The following is a 13,201-nucleotide window of genomic DNA, read 5'->3' as shown; positions in this document are numbered from 1 at the left end:
GCCCACCAGGCGCAGGCCCCCCTAGCCGCGCCTGGCAGGCTTGTGGGGCCCAAGTTGCTCCACCGCCTCCAACCCCAGCTCTATTCAGTCCCTTTTGTCCGGAAAAAAACAAGGAGAAGAGTTCATCGCGTTTTAGATACGGAGGCGCCGCCACCTCCTGTTCTTCCTCTGAAGGGCAGATCTGGAGTCCGTTTTGGGCTCCGGAGAGGGGTGATCGTCGCCATCGTCATCAACAACCTTCCTTCATCGCAAATTCCATGATGCTCTTCACCATTCGTGAGTAATCTCATTGTAGGCTTGCTGGACGGTGATGGGTTGGATGAGATCTATCATGTAATCGAGTTAGTTTTGACGGGGATTGATCCCTAGTATCCACTATGTTCTGAGATTGATGTTGCTACTACTTTGCCATGCTTAATGCTTGTCACTAGGGCCCGAGTGCCATGATTTCAGATCTGAACCTATTATGTTGTCGCCAATATATTTGTGTTCTTGATCCTATCTTGCAAGTTGTATTCACCTACTATGTGTTATGACTCGGCAACCCCGGAGTGACAATAGCCGGAACCACTCCCGGAGATGACCATAGTATGAGGAGTTCATGTATTCACTAAGTGTTAATGCGTTGGTCCGGTTATTTATTAAAAGGAGAACCTTAATATCCCGTAGTTTCCATTAGGACCCCGCTGCCACGGGAGGGATGGACAATAGATGTCATGCAAGTTCTTTCCCCTAAGCACGTATGACTACATACGGATTACATGCCTACATTACATTGACGAACTGGAGCTAGTTACATATCTCTCCGTGTTATAACTGTTGGATGATGAATACCATCCGGCATAATCAAGCATCACCGATCCAATTCCTACGAGTTTTTCCTACTGGTCCTTGCTACGTTACTTTGCTGCTACTGTTGTCACTTCTGCTACTGTTACTTTGTTCCTACTACTGTTACTCTGCTGCTACTCCTGTCACTATTGCTATTGGTTACCGTTGCTACTGTTGTTATCACACTACTTTGCTACTGATACTTTATCTGCAGATACTAAATCTTTCAGGTGTGGTTGAATTGACAACTCAACTGCTAATACTTGAGAATATTCTTTGGCTTCCCCTTGTGTCGAATCAATAAATTTGGGTTGAATACTCTACCCTCGAAAACTGTTGCGATCCCCTATACTTGTGGGTTATCAAGACTATTTTCTGGCGCCATTGCGGGGGAGGCATAGCTATATTCTCTAAGTCACTTGGGATTTACGTTTGCTGGTCACTATGAGGAATCCGAAAGATCCAAGAAATAAAGTCTTGGCCTCAACTACGAGGACAGGTAAGGAACTGTCATCTAGCTCTGCACTTGATTCACCTTCAGTTATGAGTAAGTTTGCGACACCACCTCCTGCTAGAAATTTTGATGTGTCGCCTGTGCTTGATGATGCTACTTCTGCTGTCCATGATGCTTATGATGATGCAATACTTGATACTGGTTTGCCACTAGGTGAATTCCTTGATGCACAAATTGCTAGAGTTGATGCTAGATGTGATGATACTTCTGAAACTGCTGATACTATTGAAGTAGAACCTGCTATTTTGCGTGTTAGAACTAGCTCTCCTAGATATGAATTGCTTGATATGCCCGAGGGTTATGTTATGGTGGGAGAGATAGCTGAGGACTTTCTTGCTTGTAAGGATACTATTATATTGAGAAATTACTGCTCAAGTGGAAAGAAAAATCTCTGAACGCTAGGATGAAATACGACCCGAAGTTTGCCACTTCGCCTATCTTTGTGACCGATAAGGATTATGAATTCTCTATCGACCCTGAGTTAATCACTCTGGTTGAATCTGATCCTTTTCACGGTTATGAGTCTGAAATGGTTGTAGCCCATCTTACCAAACTGCACGATATAGCCACCCTATTCACTAGTGAGGAAAAGATCCGCCACTACTATATCCTCAAGCTATTTACTTTCTCACTAAAGGATGATGCTAAGACCTGGTTCACTTCTCTTGCTCCTGGTTGTGTGCGTAGCCCCGAGGATATGATCTACTACTTCTTTGAGAAATATTTCCCTCCCATAAGAAGCAAGCTGCCTTGCAGGAAATATACAACTTTGCGCAAGTTGAAGAAGAGAGTCTCCCACAAGCTTGGGGAGGCTCGTCCAGCTACTGATGCTTTGCCTGATCACCCTCTTGAGAGGAATGAAATACTTGATATCTTCTATAATGGACTTACCGATGCTTCTAGAGACCACCTATATAGTTGTGTTGGTTGTGTTTTTAGGGAACGAACTGTAGAACAAGATGAGATCCTATTGAATAATATCTTGTGCAATGAGAATGCTTGGACTATTCCCGAACCACCTCCAAAGCCAACTCTGAAGAAAAGAGGTATTCTATTCCTCAGTCCTGAAGATATGGAAGAATCTAAGAAATCTATGAAAGAGAAAGGCATTAAATCTCAAGATGTCAAAAATCTACCACCTATCGAAGAGATCTATGGTCTTGATAACCCGATAGAGGTAGTAGAAGAAAATTCTCTTCGTAGATTCGATGATAGTGATATTCCTTTTGATAAACCTCCTAGCTTATGCCTGGATGAATTTGATAACTTTGTTGCCAAACAACAGAGTTTCAATGATTATGTTAGTAGACAATTGGAACAAAATACTTGTATGCTTAGTCATTTAAGTGTTGGTGTGGACAGAAATGTCAATGATCTTAAGCTTCTGAGTAAACATGCCTCTATGGTTACTACTCAAGTAGAACAAGTACTTAAGGCTCAAAATGACTTGTTCAATGAGTTGAATGACAATTCTGTCAGAGTCGTCACTAGAGGCAGTAGAATGACTCAGGAACCTTCGTATCCTGAGGGTCACCCTAAGAGAATTGAACAAGATTCTCAAGGAGTTAGCACTGATGCACCTAGTCATCCTAGAAAGAAAAAGAAAGATGATAGGAACTTACACGCTAGCAACCCTGTTGCTGCTACACCCGAGAATCCTAACGATGTGTCTGTCTCTGATGCCGAAACACAATCTGGTGATGAACATGAGCCTTAATATCAATAGTGATGCTCATGTTGATGCTCAACCTAGCAATGATAAGGATGTGGAGATTGAACCTGTTGATCTTGATAACCCACAACCTAAGAATAGGAGATACGATAAGAACGATTTCGCTGCTAGGAAGCATGGTAAAGAAAGGGAACCATTGGTATAGAAACCCATGCCCTTTCCTCCCAAACCATCCAAGAAAAGGGATGATGAGGATTTTGAGCGATTTGTTGAAATGATTAGACCTGTCTTTCTGCAAATGCGTTTGACATATATGCTCAAGATGTCTCTGTATGCTAAGTACATGAAGGATATTGTGACTAATAAGAGGAGGATACCTCAGGTTGAGATCTCCACCATGCTCGCTAATTATACCTTCAAGGGTGGAACTCCTAAGAAACTGGGTGGTCCCGGAGTGCCCACTATACCTTGCTCCATTAAAGGCAACTACGTTAGAACTGCTTTATGCGACCTTGGAGCCGGTGTTAGTGTTATGCCTCTCTCTCTTTATCGTAGACTTGAACTGGATAAGTTGACACCCACTGAAATCTCTCTCCAAATGGTCGACAAATCAACTGCTTTCCTTATCGGATTTGCGAGGATGTGCCTGTTGTGGTTGCTAACGTTACTATCTTGACGGACTTTGTTATCCTGGATATTCCTGAGGATGATGTTATGGCGGTCATCCTTGGAAGACCCTTTTTAAACACTGCAGGGGCTGTTATAGATTGCAACAAAGGCAATGTCACTTTCCATGTCAACGGTAATGAGCATACGATGCACTTTTCGAAGAAACAATATCGAGTATATTGCATCAATGCTATCAAAAAAACTTCATCGATTCTTATTGGCAGCTTTGAATGCCCTATACCTACTGCCAAGATGAAGTATGATTCGATTGTTGGGGATATGCACATCCCCATTGAGGTAACCTAGTGACTATTCGAAAATTCTCCGTTTCTTTTTGCGATTCAAAAAGTTTGTCAAGGAGACTTGATCAACCTCATTGACGGATTTCTTTCGATGACCATGAGATGGATGAATCGAGGAGTCACAAACCTCTGTTCCAAGCTTTCACCTTCGGTTGCTTAGAAGAAAAATGATAGATTTAGTTTAGTTTTCCCTGTTTTTTGTTTTTGCGTCGCGTAGAAAAGTACCCCGAAAATAAAAGTTCTCCGAATGTCCTGAAAATCAAGTATGATTTTTCTGGAATTTTTTAAAAATACTGAGACGGAGAGCTAGTCAGGGGGCTGCACTAGTGCGCCACAAGCCCTGGAGGCGCGGGCACCCCCCTGACCGCGCCTACCAGGCTTGTGGGGCCCACGTGTACCTCCTCCACTTATTCTAGCTCCCATCTGCTTCTCCTACCTCCAGAAAAAATCGTTTCACAGCTCAAACCCATGTTCTTGCTCTTCTTGCTGCGATTTTCGATCTCCTTGTGCAAAGCACCATTCACTAAGTTGTTTTGGGGAAATTGCTCCTTGGTATGTGACTCCTCCATTGGTCCAATTAGTTTTTGCTCTAGTGCCTTATACTTCGGAAATTTTTGTGGCCTTGGTGAGCCCGTTCTTGAGCTTAGCATGCTAGTTTTAGCTGGTCCCAAGTAGTTTTGATGCGTGATATGGCCTCTAGGAACTTGTGGGAGTAGTTGCTACGAGTTTAGTTGAGCCTTGTTCACTTTTCCTCTGAGTCACTGAAAATTGCAGAAAAGGAAGATGTTCGGGAGAAATTATCATGGTGGTTCCTCAAGCAAGAGAGGTCCCCGTCTCGCGGTTCGGGAGCCTGACCCTTACCAACAGAGGAACGCACAGGTACAACCATGTGAATGGCCTTCTGATGAATTCATGATTGAGGCAGGTTTCAAAGACGAGTTTGATACACTTGTTCACAACGTCGGACTCGAAGAATTCATCTCCGATAAATGTGAACAGTATGTTACTCTCACTGCCTCTTTTGTTCGTAGATTCAAATTTTTAGCTGGTCGTGATACATCTGTACTGTTTGATCTCTATGACAAATCGTATACCATGGATTTAGAATATTTCAATAGAATTTGCAAGATACCTGGTTGGGGTAGTCTCAATGATCCTCTTAAATCTTCGGTTAGGGATTTTTTTCTCTAGTATAACTGTCGAAGAAACTAGAGATATTACGCAGGCTACCATGGGGAGCATTCATTTTCCTACCTTGCATTACGTTGCCCTCTTCATAGGTAAATGCATTAACGGCAAGATCGAGCATTGTCACCTGTGCGCACCTGACCTTAGTATTCTTAAGAGCGCAGTAACGGGTGATAGAAGTTTCAACATGGGAGCTATAATAGCAAGGAGGCTAAATAATAATGCTAATGAAGGGGATTTGTTTCGTGGGATCTATGCCACTCGCATAGCAAATTTTCTTGGAGTACCCATCCGCGAAGGAGATCCCCCGCTCCATACGGCTTTCCTTGATCGCGCCGCTTTGACACGCTATCAGTTCCTTGAGAGGGATGATGAATCCCTCCTGTACCATTTAATATTTAACCGGCAGCGTGTTTTCCATATTACCCTTCCTGCTCCTGCCTTCTTTGACTTTCAGATAAAACGGATATATTACATAACTAGAGGAAAGGCAGAGGAGTATGAAAGGGAGACAAAGGCTCCTCGCCTCCGTGAGGCAGCTATTCAGACAATGGCTGCAGCGCTCCCGTACAACCCCCATTATGATTTTGGGTATCGCCCGGACCATCCATGGGAGTAGACCAACATAGGCTAAAAGCCTAAGCTTGGGCAAGTACGTGTTTCTCACCAGCTTTATATTCTTGTTTACACTTTCACTTTGTTAGTCGGTGTTCACACTTTGCCACTTTATCATCCATGCTAGTTTATTTCTTTTTCTCGTTTTCTTCGCGTGTGTTTGTCTAGTTTGAAAAAACCAAAAATATTTTCCGTTCTTCTTTTGCTTGTTGGGAGCTTTCCCGTGTAAATAGTTTTCTTTTTCTTCGGGACAAGGTAGAAGACCATGGTTACAATGTTTAGTGGCTCTCGCAATCATATCTGTTTATCTCTCAAAGAGCCATATTACTTTGTCTTCTCCTTTGTGTTTGCCTGCAGATTCCAGCCTAGTCCAATGCACACGCACTCTTATTATTGTTCACATCATTCGGTCGTGCAAGTGAAAGGCAATAATGACGATATATGATGAAGTGATTGAGCCTGGAAAAGTTGGTATGTACTCGATCTATTTTGTTTTTGTAAATATGACTAGCTCATCGTTCCAGATTCAGCTTTGTTGTGAGAGAAACATGTTTGCAATCACAACTTAGAGATCATAGTTGCTTATGCCATGCTTACTTAGCTAGGACCTTATAATGGTTTGTCTTGCATGCCAACATGAATCTGGAGATGACTATGATGTAGTATGATAGGATGGTATCCTCCTTTGAATGATTCAAGTGGCTTGACTTGGCGCATGTTTACGCATGTAGTTGAAACAAAATCAACATAGCCTCTATGATATTCATGTTTATGGTGATTTATGTCCTACTCATGCTTGCACTCAATGTTGGTTAATCTCAATGCATTTTGATGACCATTGTTGCTCTCTAGTTGGTCGCTTCCCAGTCTTTTGCTAGCCTTCACTTGTACTAAGCGGGAATACTGCTTGTGCATCCACTTCCATAAAGCCAAATTTGTTCCATATGAGTCCACCATACCTACCTATATGTGGTATCTACCTGCTGTTCCAAGTAAATTTGCATGTGCCGCTCTCTAAATCTTCAAGAAATTATCTGTTTTGCACGCCCGAACTGCTCATGTGGTGACAGGGGGCTATCAGTATCTTCCATGCTAGGCGTGTTATCCTCGATATGTGTTTACTCACTATCATTCACGAGAAAGGGGCCGGTAATAGGAATGCCCAATTCCATGCTCAAATCAAAAACATAATTGCAAACAAAACTCCCCTTGGATTGTTGTTGGTATGGACGGCACCCGAGTATTCGGCTAGTCGTGGAGTTTGGTTGATCGGTGGTGGGGGAGTCAAAACTTTACTTTTTCTGTTTGGGAACCTCCTATAGCATGTGTAGCGTGGAAGATGGTGAAAACTCTTGGTCATTGCGTTGACAATGAAAGAATGCCACCCAAAATTATTATCTCTGTTTTCAAAGCTTGAGCTCTGGCACCTCCGCGAAGGGCCAATCTATTTATGTTCCTGTTGAGTCATCCTCTTCTTATAAAAGCACCAATTAGAGAGCACCTCTATCATTTGTATGCTTTGCTTTTGACTGATATTGAGTATGACTGTGACTGGATCTTCTTTGCCATGAATTACAATGTTTAGTCAGCCCTTGTTCTTTGAAGGTGCTCTGCATTTATGTTTTGCGGTCTCAGAAAGAGCTAGCGAGATACCATATGTTCGTATTGCTTCATGATTGTGTTGATTGAAGTGTTGACATTTGAAACTTGTCATTATTGCTCGCTAGTTGATTATGCCATTGATATGAGTTTACCGTGAGACCTAGGTGTCATTTGCTTATGTGTTTTGCTTGTGATCTTGCTGAAATTCTGGATATGAGTTAGACATAGTTGCAACAACAACATCAAACAAAGTTCGTAAAAGTTTTTCTTTTGTCTCTTTCAGTTTGTCAACTAAATTTCTTGAGGACAAGCAAGGTTTTAAGCTTGGGGGAGTTGATACATCTCCGTTGTATCTACTTTTCCAAACTCTTTTGCCCTTGCTTTGGACTCTAATTTGCATGATTTGAATGGAACTAACCCGGACTCACGCTGTTTTCAGCAGAATTGCCATGGTGTTGTTTTTGCGCAGAAATAAAAGTTCTTGGAATGACCTGGAAATTTACGGGGATTTTTTGTGGAATATATAAAAAAATATTGGCGCAAGAATCAACCGGAGGGGTGGAGCTGAGAGCCCACAAGCCCACCAGACGCGCCCCCTGGCCGCGTCTGGCTGGCTTGTGGGGCCGACGTTGCTCCACCGCCTACAACCCCAGCTCTATTTAGTCCCTTTCGTCCGGAAAAAATCAAGGAGAAGAGTTCATCGCGTTTTACGATACGGAGGCGCCGCCACCTCCTGTTCTTCGTCTGGAGGGCAGATCTGGAGTTAGTTCTGGGGTCCGGAGAGGGGATATCGTCGCCATCGTCATCACCAACCTTCGTTCATCGCCAATTCCATGATGCTCTTCACCATTCATGAGTAATCTCATCATAGGCTTGCTGGACGGTGATGGGTTGGATGAGATCTATCATGTAATCGAGTTAGTTTTGACGGGGATTGATCCCTAGTATCCACTATGTTCTGAGATTGATGTTGCTACTACTTTGCCATGTTTAATGCTTGTCATTAGGGCCCGAGTGCCATGATTTCAGATCTGAACCTATTATGTTGTCACCAATATATGTGTGTTCTTGATCCTGCCACGGGAGGGATGGACAATAGATGTCATGCAAGTTCTTTCCCCTAAGCACGTATGACTACATACGGATTACATGCCTACATTACATTGACGAACTGGAGCTAGTTACATATCTCTCCGTGTTATAACTGTTGGATGATGAATACCATCCGGCATAATCAAGCATCACCGATCCAATTCCTACGAGTTTTTCCTACTGGTCCTTGCTACGTTACTTTGCTGCTACTGTTGTCACTTCTGCTACTGTTACTTTGTTCCTACTACTGTTACTCTGCTGCTACTCGTGTCACTATTGCTATTGGTAACCGTTGCTACTGTTGTTATCACACTACTTTGCTACTGATACTTTATCTGCAGATACTAAATCTTTCAGGTGTGGTTGAATTGACAACTCAACTGCTAATACTTGAGAATATTCTTTGACTTCCCCTTGTGTCGGATCAATAAATTTGGGTTGAATACTCTACCCTCGAAAACTGTTGCGATCCCCTATACTTGTGGGTTATCAACGTTGCTGGCCGGCAGGCTGTTAAGCGAGGTACGGGCTGAGCCGGTCAGCATGAGCGGCAAGTAGCAAATGACTACGTGCTTGTTCCCTGTGGCGATGCCGATTACGATGGTGTAACCGATTAGCCAGTCCTCTGGCTTAGCGGAGCCGCTGTACTTTGGAGTATCGCGGGGAACCGTCAAGCTGGTTGGACATGGCTCCTAGCGGATCCGGGGGCTGAAGCACGTCGGACAGATTGGACCCTCCTCCTCCAGGAGGGCCGACTATGACAGCCGGTCGAGGTGGGAGCGGGCGTCGTTCTCGCTACGAGAGAGGCATGTTCCTAGCCGAGCCGCGAGTTTGGCCCGAAAAGGAAGCGCAGGCGACCGGGCGCGCTCCTGCCGTGGAGGCAGAGGGATGACGCGGACCGACTGGCCGTTCTCCTCGATCACCTCACGGAGCCGCCTGGAAACCACCGGTTTCTTGTTTCTACGCTGGGAGTGCCTGTCGCGGCTCCCCTTGGCCCTCTGATACGTCCCAAATGTATCTATAATTTCTGCTTGTTCCATGATCTTTTGGGTGACATTGTTATATGTTTTGCTACACTTTTATATCATTTTACACATATTTGGTCTAACCTACTAACTCAGTGCACACAGTGCCAGTTTTTGTGTGCTGATGTCCATTTTGCAAGGGCTTTTACCCAATTTTACGAAACCCGAAAAATTCCGAGAAAAATATATAAAAAGCAACGCACCAGAAGCTTCATGAAGCACGAAAGGGGGCAGAGGGGGGCCACAGGCCGCCCAGGCGACCTGTGGGCGCGGCCCACCCCTAGGCGGCGCTAGGAGGCCGCCTGGGTGGGTCCCACGCCCTTTGCTGCCCTCCTTTCGCCTATATTTACCCCTTGACGAGGAAAATCCTATACGGGATCTAGAATCGCGAATTTCTCCATTGTTCCGCCGCCACAGTGCTTTCGACATCGGGAGCGTCAGGAGACCTTTTCCCGGCACCCTTTCGAAGGGAGGATTGTCCTCCGGGAGCTTCTCCACCGCCATGGACGCTTCCCGGACCTGCCGTGAGTAGTCCTCCTTGGACCATGAGTCCATGACCAGTAGCTATGTGATGTCTTCTCTCCAATCTTGTGCTTCAATGGTTAGTCCTTGTGAGCTGCCCTACATGATCAAGGCATCTATGTAATTCTCTTGCTATTGCTATGCTCGGTTTGTTGGGATCTGATGGATTATGAGATAATGTCATATTTTAATGAGTTATATATTTGATTATCCTTTTATATTATGTTCCTTAGTGATTCATGCATGTTCTCCGTTGCTATTTATTGCTTTGGCCGAGTAGTAGATTGTAACTCCAAGAGGGAACGTTATGCATGATTGTGGGTTCATGCCCCTCAATGTCTAGCTTGAGTGACAAAAACATGAGACTAGGGGATGTGTTGTTGCCACCAGGGAGAAAACAACGGTGCTTGTGACCACGGTTACAAGGATTGTTTACCTTGCGCATAGTTCGTTACTGCAGTTGTCTGTTGCTTTGAGTTTACACTTTGGGTGGGGCTCGCAACTTAATACCGACGAGATGTTCTGGATAGATATCTCAAGGTGGATGGTTAATAAGTAGATGTTGATGAATAAATGGTCTACTTGCCTTGGTGTACCGCCCATTACTATTGAACCTCTAACTATCAAGTAGCATAATTAGCATTGCGGTGCGTTCATAATTCTGTCAATTGCCCAGTTGTAATTTGTTTACCCAAGCATAGTTGTTTATCGTCTTTTGGGAGAGAGACATCACTAGTGAACATCATGTGACTCCGGTCCATATCACCATCACTGCTTACAACCCCATCATTTACCGTTTTCATTTTCTTTCCCGTTGCAATTACTATCACTTTTACCGCTTGTGTTTTGATCCTTTGCAAACTACAAGACCGTAGAGATTGACAACCTCTTTGTACTCATTGGGCGCAAAGTTATTTGTTGTGTGTGCAGGTCCACGTCTTCTGCTAGCGCCAGGGTGGGAGATACCTACTACTTGATCCTCGGAGTCCTCCTGCTTCGATAAACCTTACAGTATCTGTGTAAGGGAAAACTTGCTGTTGACTACATCTCAACCTTCCACTTGGGGTAACCAACAAGGTGCGAGAAGTATACACATCATCTCGTCATCAAGCAAAGTTTTATGGCGCCGTTTCCGGGGACTCCAGTCTTCAAGATAGGGGAGTTGCACGCTATCCTTTACCTTTGCTTTTTAGTCTTGTTAGTTTGCTTTCTAGTTTTTTCTTTAGAGTCCTATACTAAAAACCACAAAAAAATTAGTTGCTTTGTTCTTTCTTTTTTCTGTTGCTACGGGTTCCACTAAGAACACTAAGTTGTGTGACTTCACTAGTTAGGCCTAATGGAAAACTGCACTCTTAGTTCGCTGCTTGGGGAAGGCCGCTTTACCACACCCGTGGAGGAGAAGTCTCCTCCACCTACTTAATGTATCCCATTCAAAATACCACTTGGGATAATTGAAATAATTAGGAATGATTGTTATACAGGAGATGGAACAGTCAATCCTAGTATTCATTTGGTAAAACTTATAGAACTTTGTGAGTTATTTAAGATTTCAGGTTTGACAAAAGATGGAATCATGAGGAAATTATTTGCCTTGTCACTGAAAGGAAAAGCATTGGAATGGTATAGGCTACTAGATGATTCTCACCTACGGGATTGGGAAGAGATTCAGTCACTCTTTTACTCCAAGTTTTATCCTCTTCATGAAGTCCATGTGGATCATGGTAACAATGCTTTTATGTGATACTTATATTGTTGAGTTTATTCGTGATCCCACTAAAAATTAGTATGAGAAGGGAACATATGCTTATAGATATTTCAATAATATCAAGTTCCCTCTCTTTATGTTGAAGGTTTTGAAGTTGTACTTGTTTTGCCTTCCTATGCTTATTGCTTTGTGCTTCAATGAATTATTCTATTGCAATATTCCTATGCATATGAAGCATGTTAGACTTAAATGTGCTTGGTATTTGCTTCTTGATGTTCTCTTTTGTTCTACAACTCTTATTCCTACGAGAGCATCATTAAAATCTTAGGCCTATCTTTATGGCTATAAAGAAAGAGTTCTAGGGAGACAACCCTTGTGACTACTGTAGCAACATCAGTTTTTACTTTTTGTTTTAGTGGTCTTGATGCTTGTTACTACTGTAGCAACATCATTGTATCCTTATTTTCAAGATTTGTGCCAAGTTTTAGCCTCCGATTGCAAGAAAGTTCAAAAGCTGTGACATGCTGTCCAGAAACAGATTATGTCTGCTTCACGGAACAATTCTCCAAAACTCACCAGATCATCTTTTTGATCTGAATTTTTTTGAAAGCATGCTCGATATAATTTCCTTTCTCGCATCTGTTCTGAGTTTTTTGATATGAGTTGCAGAAGCGCCCCGAATAAATTAATTACTACCTGATGTTCTGTTTTTAACAGATTTTGCCATGTTTTGCGTTTTCATTGTTTTGCAAATCCTAAGCTTACTTTTTATTTGCAAAAACCTTTTGGAAATCATGAGAAACAGTAGCTATTCATGAAAATCTCTATTTCCAATAGGTAATAAATTATTTTATTAAGGGTACTAACCACTCTAATCAGCTGATGATGAGTTTCGTATGAAGGGAGTTTTCAAGTATGCCATGGGAGATGATGAAAGAAGATACATGAGTGTCAAGCGCTCAAGCTTGGGGATGCCCCCATGAACCCCAAGAAATATTCAAGGAGACTCAAGCGTCTAAGTTTGGGATGCCCCCGTGCATCCCCTTCTCTATCAACAATCACCAGTTCGTCCATCTCCATGCTATATTTTATCACTTCATATGTTATGCGCTATGCTTGGAGCGTCCCGCTCTTTACTTTTTAGTTTGTTTTAGTTTTGCTTGCTGTTCATAACAAGTCGGAACCTATCCTAACTTGTTTGGTAGAGAAACACGCTCCATTCCACTATAGAACACAACATAGGTTTTCATGCTTATCTTTTTTGTGTGTTCTCTATCTTTACTTAGCTACTATCATGCTTCACTCTTAGTTTTCATGCTATATCTTTTTAAGAGATTTTATTTAGGTTGCTTTTGGAACTCTCTTGAGTTATCATGCTTATCTTGTTTAGAGAGTTGGCTTGTTGCACTGAGTTGTGTGTCTTGCATGAGTAGGTAATTAAGGTTGCTGTTTTAGTATAGTAGT

The sequence above is a fragment of the Hordeum vulgare genome, chromosome 4H (assembly GCF_904849725.1).
Source record: "Hordeum vulgare subsp. vulgare chromosome 4H, MorexV3_pseudomolecules_assembly, whole genome shotgun sequence".
Classification (NCBI taxonomy): Eukaryota; Viridiplantae; Streptophyta; class Magnoliopsida; order Poales; family Poaceae; genus Hordeum; species Hordeum vulgare.
The sequence above is the reverse complement of the archived record's forward strand: the minus strand, read 5'-3'. Positions refer to the sequence as shown.